The sequence below is a fragment of the Lepidothrix coronata genome, unplaced genomic scaffold, assembly GCF_001604755.1.
Source record: "Lepidothrix coronata isolate B3197 unplaced genomic scaffold, Lepidothrix_coronata-1.0 Scaffold27, whole genome shotgun sequence".
Taxonomy (NCBI): Eukaryota; Metazoa; Chordata; class Aves; order Passeriformes; family Pipridae; genus Lepidothrix; species Lepidothrix coronata.
Window position 1 is genome coordinate 5,224,938 of NW_016690207.1, and position 15,381 is coordinate 5,240,318.

General features: G+C 48.8%; 1 protein-coding gene across 1 annotated transcript in view; it reads right to left on the minus strand.

Moving 5' to 3' along the window:
- Positions 1 to 3,907, minus strand: part of PKNOX2 (PBX/knotted 1 homeobox 2) — an 88,884-nt gene extending 84,977 nt beyond the window's left edge. Inside the window, exon 1 of the mRNA XM_017809829.1 lies at positions 3,845 to 3,907. The gene's annotated coding sequence lies outside the window, so the exon portion shown is untranslated. The remainder of the gene's footprint in view (positions 1 to 3,844) is intronic.
- Between the last annotated feature and the right edge of the window lie 11,474 nt (positions 3,908 to 15,381).

The following is a 15,381-nucleotide window of genomic DNA, read 5'->3' on the forward strand; positions in this document are numbered from 1 at the left end:
ACAGCTGGGCAAAGGCCACCTCATCCCACCGGGATCACGGCTCCATCCCACCGGGATCACAGCTCCATCCCACCGGGATCATGGCTCCATCCCACCAGGATCACAGCTCCATCCCACCAGGATCATGCCTCCATCCCACCGGGATCCTGGCTCCATTCCATCCCAACTGGGTTGGTTTTCCCATGGGGATTACGTGGAGCATCACCTCGGTCCTTCCAAGGCTGGGATAAACCCGAGTTTAAATTTAGTCGAGGATTAATTCCCATCCCTCCAGATTATTACTTGGAGCCGGCATCTTAACGATCCGACTAACGACGCTGGGAATTAATTTATTTTTGGGCTAATTAGAGGGCATTTGTTAACACCCTCTTCGGTGGCGGCGAAAATTATTTGGGAATCAAGTTATTCGACAGTGCGTGGGATATTAAATGCAACTGGGGATTGTCTGGATCCGGTAAATTATCCCTCCAACACCCCAAAAAAGGAGCTGGAGTAAAATAAGGACGGGGAATAATTGGGGATGGGACACTGAGGTCCATTGGGGGTTAAAATAAAGATGATCCTGATGCTCAGTCTGGCTTTCCCACCAACACTGGGGATGTCAAATCTCCATTAATTTAACCCTAAGTGTGGCAAAAGTTTCCTCCCGACCTCAGGAAGCTCAGCTCCTTGCTCCCTGCATCCTGCCCATCGGCTTCTCAGCCGCCCCATCCCACGTCTCGACTCATTTTACTGGATACTTCAAGCCAGGGCAGCTCCCAGGAAAACAAATGATGCAAAACTGGGGTGTCCCAGCATCCTGGGTTAATCTTCTCCAGGAAGTATCCCAGGAATCCAGCAGGCATCTCAAACCCAGCTGGGATGAGGGCGGTACCCAGAGGTGGAATCCAACCCCTGCATCCCTGGGGATGAGGATGGATGGGTGAAGGATGCTCTTCCCAGCAGGACCAGGCCAATATTTAAGTTTTCTGGGAGGACAAAAATAGCCCTATTATTGCTCAGAGACTTAAGGATGCTGTCGATCAACTTGGAAAAAAGACATGAAGTAATTCAGGAGTTCACCAGGAAAAGCCAAAATCATCCGAAATCCAAAGCTGCCCCGGTGAGGGACTGATTTTATCCCTGAGTTAGAAAAAGCAGTTATCCCTGATGCACCAGTGGGATAAAACCCTCCTCTCCCAACACAACTTCGTGCATTGAATCCAAAAAAAGGAGATTTCCTTAAAAAAAGAAAATCCTTAAGAAAAAGATGAGATTTTCATAAAATAAAGGCGATTTCCTCTAAAAAAAAAAGAGATTTCCCTTAAAAAGGGGTAATTTCTCTTAAAAAAAAAATAAAGGGGGAATTTCCTTAAAGCAAGGGAGATTCCCTTAAAAAATGAGATTTCCTTTATTTCCCCCTCCCAAAAATGATGGAGGGAGAACGGAATATGTTTCTGCAGGCCCAGTGGGGCAGCTCAGCATCATTCTTCCCCCTGTTTTTCCCCTCACCCCATCAGGGGTGTTTAATCTTACCTCTATATACATGTATAATACTATACAGATCTCCAGTTAAAAGGAAGGGGGTCACAGGACCCCTCAGTGCTGGTTTTGGGGGGCCAGGGCTGCAAAGTGCCTTAAAAAGCCCAATTTTGGGATGCTGAGGAAGGCGGCATCTCTTTCCCTTCCTGACACCGCCAGCTCCCTTATTAACCTCTCCCGTAATTAGCCTCAAGCAATTAACTTTTGCCCCTAACGAAGGGATCTCAGCGCAGGGAGTTAAATAAAATAGAAGGAGGGGGGGGAGAAAAATAAGGGGGAATCCTGATCCCCTCATTTTTCTGCTCCAAACGGTTTAAACCCAAAACACGGTGTTATTTTTTCCCCAAAATCACCCAAAATCCAATGAATTCACCCAAATCCTTCTTCCCATGCATGTGAGGCCAGAAATAGGCCTCTAAACATCAGACCCCAAAGGTTTTTGGGGGGGAATGACCAATTTCTTGCAACAGGATGATGCCAAACACGCCGAGTCAGCACTTTTGGAGGTGCAACTCCCGAAAGTTTCGCCGGAGTCGGGTCCGTGGAGCTGCTTCTCCCCTCTCCAACCCCCAGAATCTTTGAGGATTTAAAGGTAAAACAAGTAAAAAAAAAAAAAAAGCCAAATTAAGCCATTTCCTCTCCTATTTTCTGCTTCTCCCCAGCAGACAGCTGCCCTGCATCTCGGCCAAAAATAATCCATCCCCCCCCTTTCCTCAATCTAATCTCCCCGGCTGGGAGTTTGAAAATATCCTGCCGGGTTTAGGGTTTCCCGTTACCCGGCGGGCGGCGAGATAGTGGGGAAAAAAAGATCCTCGGGAGTGAGAAAAACCGGGAAGAGCCCAAACAAAGAGCTCCGGAGCCCAAGTTGAGCTTCGACGCCCCGCAAGGATCGGGATGAAGTGAGGGGGGACACCCCAATCCCTCAGCAAAACTTCCCCGAGTCGCAGGATGCCGCCAGCAGAGCCACCCTCCCAAAATGGCAATGTGCTAAAAAAATTCACGGATAAATTAAAAAGAATAATAATAATAATAATCATCATCATTATTAACAAAAAGCCCTCCCTGCACCGCTGCAGAGCCACTAAAAAGTATGGAGTATACACCCAACCCTGCGGGATGGGAGGGACAAGCCAGGGGGTCCCGTGAAGTGTCCCCGGGAAAACTGGGTGCACTGGGGGAACTGAGGTGCACCGGGAGAAGGTGGCACAGCAGGGGAACGAGGGGGCACGGGGGGGTTCATCCCGGGAGAGGTGCTGGGCTGTGGCACGTCGGCCAGGGCCGTGCTCCGGCGCTGGCATCGAGCCCGCGTGGGGCCCTGAGAGGCGGCCACGGTGCCCCCCGCCCCCGGTGGGTGCCCTGGGGGGGCACCCCGAGGTAACTGGGTGCTGTGCAAAGCTGTGAGGCTGCGGATAAAGCGCCCCCCTCCCTGCCCCCCCATCCCGGCTGCACGGGGGGCAACTTCCCAGCTGCCAAACGCGATGAGCTGGGGGGGCTGGAAAACCTCCCCCGGGGAGTCTGAGACCAGCCACTGCAACCACTGCGAGGGGGCTGCAACCAGCGCGGGGTGGGGGGTAACAACTGCTCGGGGGGGGCTGCAAACCCCCCTGGGGAGGGCACTACAACCGCCTGGAGGGGCTGGAACCAACCACGGGGGTGGGGGGTAATCCAAGCGCTCGGGGGTCTGCAGTCAGTCCGAGGGCATTGCAGCTACCTCGGGGGGCTGCAGCCCCGGAGGGGCACTGGAACCGGCCGGGGTGGGGGGCAGTCGGTTGCAACCCCTCTAAAAGCACCGCGACCCCCGGTGTGGGGTCGGCAACCGGGCAGCGGGGGCTGCAACTTGTTATGGGGGGGCTGCAGCCCTTGGGAGCTCTGTAAGCGACCGGGGGGCTGCATCCCTGGAAACCCCCGGCATCGCCGCAGCCGCCCGGCGGACGGGGAGGACGGGAGCGCGCTGCCCTCCGAATCGCTGCACACACCCCCCCAAAATCAGCGCGGGGGGCGGGGGGGGGATCACGGCGGAGAACCGCAGCGGCGCGGCCGGAGCTCAGCCCGGAGGGGCAACCGGACACCGGCCACGGCACCTCCAGCGCGGAGGCGGCGGGAACGGCAAGTTACTTCCCGCACCGGAGGGGATGGGGGGGTTATTGGGAGCGGGGGGTGAAGGGGGGGTGTCCCCGCCGCCGCCGCCGCACGTGCCCCGCCGCCCCGCGCCGCTTTGTCCGCCGGGCTCCGCGGCTCCGCCCGCCCGTCCCCCCGCGCGCGGCGGGGGCCCCCCCGCTTCCCCTCCGCTTCCCCCGTGACCGTGAGTGAGTGACAGCCCTACCTGCCCGCCAATCTTCATCACACCGACACCGGCCCTGACAGCGCGGCCGCCGCTTCGCCGCCCGCCCGCCCGGCCCCGCCACCGCCGCCGCGCACGCCCCGCCCCGCCCCCGTCAGGCCCCGCCCCCCGCGCCGGGCCCCGCCCCCGCGCCGAGACCACACCTACCGCGCTGAAACCACGCCCACCGCGCCAAAGCCGCGCCCATAAAGCCGAAGCCAGGCCTATAATACCAAAGCCACGCCCCCGGCACGCCCCATCGCTGAGGCCACGCCCTAGGCCACGCCTCCTCGCCCGGCCCGCTCAGCGCCCCCTGCTGGCCGCGCTGTGCGCCCCCCAGTCCTGCCCCCCCCTTCCCTCCCCGGGGACCCCCAAACCGACCCCCCCCTCCATCTGCCTTCGGACCCCCCCGCCCCGCGGTCTCCCCGGGGTATTGCTCAGGCCTCCCCCCCGACACCACGCGCGCTCCCGCAAGCGTATCCCCCCCCAACACATTTGCCCACCCAGTAGCATCTGATTTCCCCCCCTTACTTCCCCCCGCCGCTTTTGCCCCCCCAGACACGTTCAGAGCCAACCCCAGCGGCCCTTGATTCCCCCCCATGCGGACTCCCTCCGAGTGCCCCCCCCACTATCAAGCTGACCACGGGGGGGTCACCAACCCCCTCCACCTCCTCAGCACAACCTTAACATTTAGGGGCTCCCTCGGAAATTCTCCCCCCCAAGCTCACCAAGCCCCCTGCAGGGAGGGGTCACCAATCCCCTCCAACCCCCCCCCCCAACAAAACCCTAAAATTTAGGGCACCCCATAAAATCCCACCCCAAGCCTTTCCTGTGGGATTATCCCCGGGGCAAAACACTCTTGTTTTGGAAGCAATCTACTATTTGTTGTTAATTTGGGGAAAAGGCTTTCTGACCAATCTCCCCCCCCCCAAATTTTGGTCTGCATGAGACATTAACCACCCTCCTCTCTCCCAGAGACCTGCAGACGAGGTTTCCCTGGAGTCACTTTTGCTAGGAGAGCTGGCAGAACTGGGTCCTGCAGGCAAATTTTCCCACATTTTATGGCAAAAGCCACAGGGACAGATTTTTCCAGATTCAGCCCAGCCACGGTCTGGTTTCTCCCAATTTTTCCAACCCTTCCCTGATAAAAAAATACCATCAAACACGGGTTTAATGAGAAATTCTGAATTTCTGCCCACTTCCTAAGGAATACTGGGTGGGGAAGGGAGTCACTCAAAACAGCCCTGGAATTCCTTTGGGATGGGTTAAAATTGGCTCCAAAGAGTTACAGCGGGATGTAAGAGCCAGCAGCACTAAATGGGGCATAAGGAATGGCCGTAGGGCCAGGGATGAGATGGGAAAGATGGAAAAACAAGCTTAAATTTAAGTCCAGGGAACCGAAAATGCCTTAATTTTATCTCTTCAGTTTCCCAGGACGAGCAGATGCTTCCAAACCTCTATTCCTAAATCCCTCTTTCCAGCTTATCCCCCCGGAAAAGTCCATCCAGAAAATATTTTGTGCTTCCTACTCGGGAGCAGCCTCTAACACACGTCGATGTCCTCTGGGTTGGCCGTTGGAGAGCAACAGAAAATAGATGGTTCCCACTTGGAATCCAGCAATAAAATAACGGAGAGATGCGCTGGATGGCTGGGATGCATCCCACCCCCTCTGGCCCCCCCCAAAAAACAGAAAGCATCTCTGCATTGCATTGCTGGGACAACCAGCGGGAACTCAGAGCATCCAAGATCCCTTGGAGACGCTGGAATGATTTATAGGAATCTCTTGCCCTGTAAATCAGCCAACGGGACGTTTTTCCCCTCCCTCATTACTATTCCACGGAAGCGAGCGAAGACGAGGAGCCATAAAGCTGTCGCCGGGTGTCTCAGCCAGCTGGGGATGCTGGGCAGAAAATATTTTGGGTTTTTTCAGAAGCTGGAGAATGGGAATGGAAGAGTGAAGGGGAAGCAGATGGAAACCCCATCATCGTGGTATCAAAGGACCATGGGATCATCCGCGCGTGACCTCTCATCTCGCTCGTATGTCATCTTGGAAAACAGGGATATAAGGAGAGAAGGCACACGTGGGGCGTATTTTAAGCTGCATCATTGCCAAAAATATCCAAGTGCTCAAAATTTTAGGGCTCCCCTGGTGCAGGAATGTTTCTTCTGGAGCCAGCAGCAGCGAGCACCTCACGTTCACTCCTTAAGCATCCCAAATTCATTCCTCAAGCATTCCACATTTGCTCCTTGAATATCCCACATTCACTCCTCAAGCATCCCTCTTCCCCAATTTCCATTGCCAATCACCAAAGAGATTCCTCCGCTGGTTTTGGAATCTCATGCTCAAACTCCAGGATAAGTATCCAACCCCGGGTTTTTCCTTCACAAATGCAAAAGCTGCTTCTTCCCTGGAGAGTTTTTCCAGAGGTTAATTATCATCCCTGGTTAAAAAAAAACACGGTGTCTTATTTCCCAGTTGGATTGGCTACTTCATCATCCAGCCATGGAAGCCTGCTGGAATTTTTTTTTTTTGATGGTAAATTAAAATTCTCCCATACTCAATCCTGGTGGGTTTTTCCCCAGAAAAAAAAAAAAAAGGCATCTTTCTGCTGCAACAGGTCACCCCTGGGTGATCTTTTTCTGGTCACATCTCATCCCACCAGCCCTGATCCTCCAGATCTCCAGGACCAAGGATGTTCAGCAGCACTCCTACTGAGCAGATTTAGGGTACTTCTCCCCACCTTGAACCACCCTCAAGTGACTGCAGCTGGAAGGGATGTCCAAACCCCAGAACTAGAAAACCCTCCACCACACATCTTACTCCATCCCTATCCCAGTCCAGATTGCTGGAAAACCTCCCCAAAATTAAACCCTCTCCACCTAAAAATCTCCCAGATTCTGGGGGTCCTCATGGGCACCTCAGGGGGATTTTTTTTTTTGATGTCTGAAGTCAGTGTCATAAATATATAATTGCCCCAAACTCGTCAGTGCTTGTTCAAGAGGACACAGCCTGTTCCTTTCCAAAAGCAACGAGTACTCGGAGCACATTCGCTAAAATATTAAACAGTGGCAACATATATAACCAGCAATATTTACATTTTTACATAACAGGCTTCGGGAGAAAACAAATTACATAAAATATAGCGGTTTAGTCTCCGTCGTTTGACTGCTCCTCCATAAATAATTCAATTCTCTTTCCAAGATTGCGTTATTGCTCGTGTCGGATTTCTCTGTTGAAAACTGCGACGGGATTCTCCGCGAGATACGAGTAAATTATTCAGTGACAGATGTTAAAAACAAGACGGGGTTTTAGGACACAGATCTGCGGCTGAGCCCGGCTTAAGCACCGCAACGGGTCGGAGAGACACGACCCTTTAACGTCCTCCTTCCAGGGAGGATGTCCAACCCCCCTGGGGAGTTAAAGGATGCTGAAAAGGAATCCCTTAAGGAAATTTAGGACTCGTTTCAGGCAGGATGCTGCTCCAAACTGTGGTACCCTCCGTCCCTCCCGCTCGGGCACCGCACTGCGATCAGGGGACAATGCTTAATGCAAATCACTCATTAAAATTTGCGCTGGGTCTTTAGGAGACGTTTAGGACACGGATATTTTCCCGCACCTTTCCAGGCCCTCTCCAGTTACGAGTTTCAAGAAGTGAGGAAAAAAATACAGCATCAACCAAGGCAGGCTGAAAAGCAACATAGGGACCATCCACGTCCCACGTCCATCTGCCCAAACCCAATGATGCTTGTACCAAATTTGGGGTGAAGTTAAGGGATTCCCCAAATTTCACCTATTTAGCTCATAGAAGATTTTTATTCAACCTGATTCCCCTCCATTTATGACACTTTACATACCCACAGGACAACTCCTCTTGTAAAATGTTTATTTTTACCTGTGCACGTGGTTTCCCTGGGAATAATATGAGAGTCAACCCCAAAAGAATTATGGCAATGAGGTGATGTTATTTTTGAAGGCACCGTGCATTTTAAACGGTCTCAGACACACATTAGACCAAGTAACACTACATTGATTCCCCAACTACTAATAGATAAATACATGGGAAAATATAATTAAAAGGTTTTACCAATAATCCATAGGCACAAGGAGGATGTATTAAGAATAAGTGATCAATGCCAGGATGGCTCTGTATTCCCAGAGGTTTCCCCATGTGAGATTAAATAAGATTAAGTTTATTTCTTGTGTGGCATTGATGGATCAATAATAAAGAAGGTTAAAGTCAAAAAAAAAGGATTTTTCCGAGTTGCTGCCTCACCAAGCAGCTGGGATCAAGTGGGAAAATACCTGAAAAAACAGAATTTCTCCCCTCCCCACACCAGCTGAGCGGGAGTTAAGGATGGCTTGTTGAGCCAGAAAAGCACTTTGGGGTCCTTCCAGAGGGCAAATGCTGGATAAATGGCAGGTTATATATATTTTGATTAGAAAATCCCTGCTGCCAACTTAGTCCTTTTAAGTGTTTAATTTCAAGGCATAATAAGTCTGTGGCTGGTTTTTGCTGCTCCTTCAGGCTCTCCTGTGCAAAGTTACTGCAAGCATCCAACTGACTGATCCTTTCCCAAGCATTTCCAGGGATAAATAAAAAAAATAATAAAAAAAGGAGGCTCTGGATGTTTAAAGTGACTTACCTTCAGCACTTCAGCAAGCTTTGGAATTTTGTTTTCCGGAGGCGATATCAGCTGGTTGAGATAGGGATGGGCTGGAGGGGAATAAAAAATATAAATAATCATAAAACTACACCTTGCACAAATACTGTAAAACCCAAACCAGGGTTGGTTGGTGGGCTGAGCCAGGTCAGGCAATAAAACGCCCCCAGTTTATTTTTCCCGGGGATATCTGAAGTAGTTGGGTACCAGAGAGCCGGCAAACGTGACGTGGAGACGCTGAATCCTGGCCTTTTAAAATTTTGGCTCCACCTGAGATGTTTCTTCACCTTGGCTGGGCTTCAGCATCCCTTCCCCGTCCTCGTTTCGGTTCAGTCCACGACGGGAGTTCAACCTTCATCCGCAGCATCTCTTCACCAAGCGATGCCAGGCCTGGCTCCTGAGGATCCGGTGAAGGGAGAAGTGGAGAGATGGTCACAACTCTTTAAAGATGCAAATTGAGAAGCAGCCATCATAGCAAGAGAGCTCTGTTAATTCTCTTATGAGTATGCAGATTTCGACGCCGACTTTTGCTAGGCTTGTTTTATTTAGCAATAAATTTAATACCAGCTCCCTGAAGCAAAGAGACAGATGGACTATAAACTTTGAATTTTGAGTAGTTTTACTTCCTTAGGTTAGTGTCATCTTTGATCTCTCCTGAAATTACATCTCGGAAAGTTCGCAGGGATTGAATTCTGCTTTTTTACAGCCCTCAAAGCCATTTGATTAGCCGCCTTTTAATTTTTTTTTCTTGCACAGGTTACCCAGAAGGATCTTAAATACCATCTAAATGATTCATATCCTTGGCTGCCGGAGTTATCTCGGAGACTTGCTAATGGACCTGAGCAAACCAAAGCACTACATAATATCTGCTCCGCAGGCAAAGGAAAGCAAAATAAGCTTTATGCATCCTTTGGGATGCAAAGCTCCTGGGATCCAAGACCAAAACCCCTGGGCTGAAATAAAATGGTGCCCTTGCAAAGCACCGGGTAACCTGTGCAGGGTTTTGGAAGGACCACAAAGTCATGAGGCAACAGGAAGGACTCATCTCCTTTTTTTTTTTTTTTTTTTGCCATCCACCAGCAATGAAAAAATTAGGTTGGAAGTGAGGAGAAACACCAGGGAAGCCTGGGAGGTGGGTGATCTCCATCCTTGGGTTGTCCACAGGTGGTAAGAGGAAGCCATGAGCTCACCAAGGGCTGTGACAGTCAAATACACAAGAATATCCTTTTTCCTGATGAGCCTGAGGTGTGTGAAAATCCAGAATTTCATTTGGGGATACAAAAACCACATCTCAGGAGTCAGGGAGAGGAGAGCTCAAGGGAAACAATGTGACTTTTGAAGGAAGCTCCCAGGACTGAGGAGGTGCTTTGACCTTGCACATCCAGTTCCCACCACAACTGATTTCCCCACTGCCACACACAAATAGGGAAGGAAATTAAATTTTTTTAAAATAACAACAGCAACAACAACAACAGCCACATCATTTCCAAGCTGCCACCTGGGGAATATGGGGGGGAAAAAAATCGATACATGTCAAATGAGAAAGGGCGAGAGCAAAGGTGTTGCAAGGAGCCAAGGATAAAACCAGAATGAAAACTGCAGACACACTTGGCTGTCAAAAAAAAAAAAAAACAAACAAAACAAAAACCACCTGCCTGAAAGTCCCACGAGCCTCAGCAATAAATTTGGGCCGTTTCAGCAGTTGTTGGTTGCTCCCAGCCACCCAACATCCCAACCATTTCCAGTAAGGAGGCATTACCATCGACCCCTCAATTGCAATGGAATTACGATGGATGAACATATTAGGGGCACATTAAAGCCTAATGAGCAGCCAGTGATTAATGCCATTATGAGGAATGCCAGAGGATGATGAGCCACTTAACGTGAAGTGTCGTGGGTTTCATTATCGATGGCTCCTTGGTTTCCAGCCTGAAAACTCTTGGGTTGGAAGGAGGAAGAGGTTGGCGCAGGTAAAGGCCCGAGGTTTCTGAAAGTGATGACACAAGGAGGTCCCATATTGATACCCTTTAAGGATAAGATTGATGGGAAATAGCATCTCTTGGAGGAACATATGGGAAATAGAAACTCCTTGGAAAAACTTCTCACCGTGGGCTTTACAACCTTTGGGAATGCCATTATAAAAGCAAACTTTAATTTTTAGTGTCTCCCCCGACCCTGTTCTTATCTTTCTTTTTCAGCTGAGCCTTCTTAAACTCATTTTCCATGGGTTCTTTACCTCTTTCCTTTAGCTTTGCCTCTGCTCCATCCCTTGCAGCATGTGGGCATGATGACATTTAAGCATTCCCAGGAGACACTTACACAACTTTTTGTTTTATACAGGTGCTTTAGGGAAATCACTGTGGTTGCTTGAACTTCAGAGAGCCAAGTATCAAAAAAACTTAATTGCACCAATCCACAAATTAATTAAACTTAATTGAAGTTCCATTTAATATAACAAGGCACCAAAACCAAAAGATTACCAACTTCCTCCCACTTGGGAGTGATAGGAATCAAAACAGGTGATGACAGAGACACCCTGTATTCCTCCTTCCACCTTCTCCAAGTGCTTCTTGGTTGAGGTCAAACTCATCCCACAACAGGAAATGTTTTCTTTCCTCTACCTCCCACCTACCAGGGCCTTTTGGGGCTTTTAGAGGCATCTTTTCTTGCTGGGATGGGATTTTTTTTTTTTCATTTGAAAAGTGACTTCATATCTCATTTTATTATTTTTTTGAGTGTTGCAGGATTTGTTCTGTTTGAAGTCTTACATCCTCATTTCCCGTCAGGACGATTAAAATTGATTTCTGCCGTCAGCAAGAGAAAGATAATCTGAAGTGGGTTCCTGTGAGAGAGAACTGTATCCCCACTGGAGCCATTACTAACCCTTTCCTATTATTTTAACTTTCTTTTTTTTTGGGGGGGGGGATTTCTCTTTGGGAAAGGGCAACGCAGTGCTTCTCAGCCTCCAAGTCAGTTGGGGAGAACTATTTAACCTCATGTTTTGCCATCACAAAAAGTGGACTGAGGGATTTAAATAGCTCTTGTTTACCACTGCCACCCTCCTGGTGGTATTTTTAGAGGAGTAATAGGATCCTCTCAACGCCTTCACTTTGCTTTCTCGAGCTCTGCAACCTCTGACCCCATCCCTGCACCTGTCCCAGTTTGTATCCAGACAAATTGAAACGGGATGGGTTTTTCCCCTGCACTAAGCTGGGTGGGTTCCTGGACCACTCAGAGGCTTTGCAGAAGGAGGAGGGAGGGATTTGGGCTGGAAAACCATTGGCAAGGAGTAAAATCTCAGGCTGACAAAGAAAACATGGAAAAAATGAGCACGGAGGGCAAGTGGTACTCGGGGATACAGTCCTTCCTGCCTATCTCTTAAATTAATTAAACCTGGAATGTCCTGAATAAAAAAAAAATCAATTAAATTAAATATTTTTTCTAAATCAATTAAATAACATTGTCATGGCGAGGCTTCGCGAACGAAGATTTGGGAAATAACATTGTAATGTCAATTAAATAACATTTTAATGTCCATTAAATAAATTTAAAACTTAACAAAATCGACTAAACGCTGAATATCCCAAACAATCTCCAAAACAGGCCAAAAACATCCCTAAAATATAAACAACACCTTTCCGGGCTGGAGGATCTCAGGGCCCCACGATCACGCTGGTTTGCACCAAACCCCCACAACCAAATTTATTAAAATGAGAGGGACTGGTGGTTCCTGTCGCACCAAGGACGAAAATGATGTGTTTGGCACTGATGCTGTTTTCCCCGACTGCCATCCCGGGGCTCCCAACCCACAGGGAGTCCCCCTCAAAAAGGGGGTCCCCAGCCAGGTCCCCACCATCCAACAGATCCCCATCACAAGGCTTAAACACCTTTACAAGAGAGTAATTTAACGCCATTCCCAGCTTAAGCTCCATATCTACCGGGCGTGAAATTAGTTCCAGCAAGCTGCAAATTTGCTGCTAATAAAAATATTTAGCAATTCGCCAGTCTTTAAATCAGGAGCAGAATATTTTCTTGCTTGCATCAACGCCTGTTTCTTTTTAATTCTAATATTGTGGAGTCGAGGAGCTCCAGCCGGAAAACCGGGAGTTTTACGGCTGCGCGAAGAGTTTTAAATCAGTTCCCCCACCCAGCACTTCCCACTCTGCCACCGAGAGTCTGATCCTTCATTATCATTTGATGTTGGTTATTTTGGCCACCAGGATGAGCTGGGCTTGGTGGACTTGCAGGTTTTAACCCAAAAAAAGGGCGTCTTGACCCAAACCCGCTCCATTTCCAGGGCCTGCTCCTTGAGTGGTGTCCTACAAAAGAGCTTTGATCCGTATGATCCTGTCTTGCAGGCCTTGAAGGAAGGTCACCTCTCCATCCTCCTGGGCCAAGCTTTTAATTAGCCTCAGCACTAATTGCATCTCTATGTCAAGCCCATTTCATACAATTCCACCATCAGGATCTTTGTCGTGCCTTTGCCAAGAAATGCCACAATTCCCTGATTTTTCCCTTGGGAAAAACTACCTGCAGTGATGAAGCATCCTTCAAATCATTCCTCAGCACTGGAGAACACTGAATTATTTATGCCCAAATAAACCCTTTGCATTGGGTTTTCTGGGCCGTGAGCATCCAACAGCACCTGGATGATCTGCCTGTCCTTGTTTAAAGCACGGTATTCCTTGAGAGCCTTGCCAGGAAAGGCTTTATGATACCTAAATTATTGCTATCAAACACGATGGAGCTGGAATCAATCATTACCATATCACTTGTCATTGGTCCTGTCCCCAGCACAAGGGTTTGGATGCAAACGTCACGTGGTGCAAGTCAGAAGTCTTGGAGAAACCTGGACCTGTGACACCAGCAAACGCCCCCATTTTAACAGTTATCCTGGAAAACAACCACCACAAATATGAAGTTTCTCCCAGATTCATGCAAACAACACAAAAATCCTCAATTTCTAGTGCGTTCGTACATTTTTTAATTTACCTTTTATACTCAGCATTGCCTTTCTCCTACTTTCTGTTACCTTTTTTTTCCAGGTGCAATGCGACTCTGATACAAAGAGTAAATGGGACCAAGTCCCAGCAGGTAAAAGATGGAAGGAAAAGTTATTTTAGGCCAGCAGTAAATGATCCTTTGGCCATAAAATCTAATCTTTGCATTCAACTGACCAGCTGCCAGAGCAGTCCATAAGGTAAATCCCCAGCCAAGCATTTCTGATGCCAGGGGGAGGCTGAGGTGCAGAAGAGGGTTGTGTGTGGGATGATGGGTTTTGTTGCAGATGGGATGAAGAAAGTTCTAATGAAGGTTGTGCTTGGAAATACCACACCAATGAGCTTGGTTTTCCCAGGTTCCTTCTCCCAATCCCTTAGCTGTGGATTTACCATTTGCCTCCTTTGTGCTCAAAGAAACCATAATCCCGTTGTGGTACCCTGTGGACCATGCAAATAAATATTACAGATACATATATATAATTTATATCCCTATTAATAAATATTATAGGGATAAATATATAGGCTTTTTGGAGCTGCTGGACATCATTTCAAATCCAAATCTCAGTGCTTGAGTTGCCATCAGCCCAGTTTTGATGGTGGGGTTGAAAACAACAAGCAGCACGGTTCAAACCTGGCCGCTGAATGTGGTTGCTGGAGTGTATATTGGATTTATTCTTCAACCTCTGGCCAAATACCTGGGATTTGGTGCAGTCCATCAGTGGGCTCAATAGCTGGATGATTCATGTTCCCTGCTGCAACCTCTTGAACTGGCTTGATGTTGTCATTGCCAGCATCAAGAAACTACCAGGAGATGGAGATAAGAAATAAAGATCTGGTCAATACAGGAAGAAGTTAAAGAGGTCGTTGGAAAAGCTGTGGGTAAAAGGTAGAAGAGAAAAATAAGTCAAGAAAAAGCCTCGTTGGCCGATGGACAAAAAATTATCACTTTCGGATGGAAAGCCAAAAGACAGGAGAGGGATGGCAGAAAAAGAAGGTTCCAGCTGAAAACAGGGCTGTGGAGAAGAAATTTGGGGTTTTACAAACGACTGGAAAAGAAATGGCAAAACAGAGAAAAGCGAAGGGATGTTCCCAAACAACAGGAGCAAATCTGTAATTTCTGCTTGCCAACAGGAGCGGGAAGCTTGGGGAACAACAGAGGAGAAGATGGACATCGGGGATGTGGGGTTTGCAGAGGGGAAAAGAACCTGCCTGGTGGGATTAACAGCACAAGGTGGAGCGGGAAGGAGTTTGCTATCAAACATACGCTTTTAATATGTTGGCAGCCGGTTCCTACTCGATGCCAAGTAAAGGCAGGTGTCAGAAACAGTTTGTGCTCTGCTTGCTGAGGCGGTTGGTGTCACGCCGGCGACTCTGATTTCATCGCAGGGAGAGGCAGGTCGGTGCAGCACAGCACAATTAACCGCTGGTTTATTCCTCCCATCGCAAGGAGTGACAGAAAACAGCACCTGGGTGACATTCTGTGCAGCCAAAGCATCGTCAGACTTCAAGCATTTGAGGGGGGAAAGGGAATATATATCAGTGTTTGGGTTTTTTCAGGTTAACTGGTAAGTTGAGAGCTGAGTGCCTGGAGTTGGAATAAAATGGTCTTTAAGGTCCGTTCCAACCCAAACCCTTCTGGGATTCTGGGATTCTATGACAAAGTCACTCATCAAACCACACTGGCCAGGGTCTGATGGGCAAGATGAGGGATGGTGAAGAGGCAGGATTTATACATAGGCTGAAAAACTGATTTTAAATGGAAATTTCTCTTGCCTTGATATTAGAAGATGCTCAAAGCATTGACAAATTCCCATGGTTTGGCTTGGCTGCCCCAGCTCCCCAGCATGACTGTTCCAAAACCCTGTTGGTAGTCCCTGT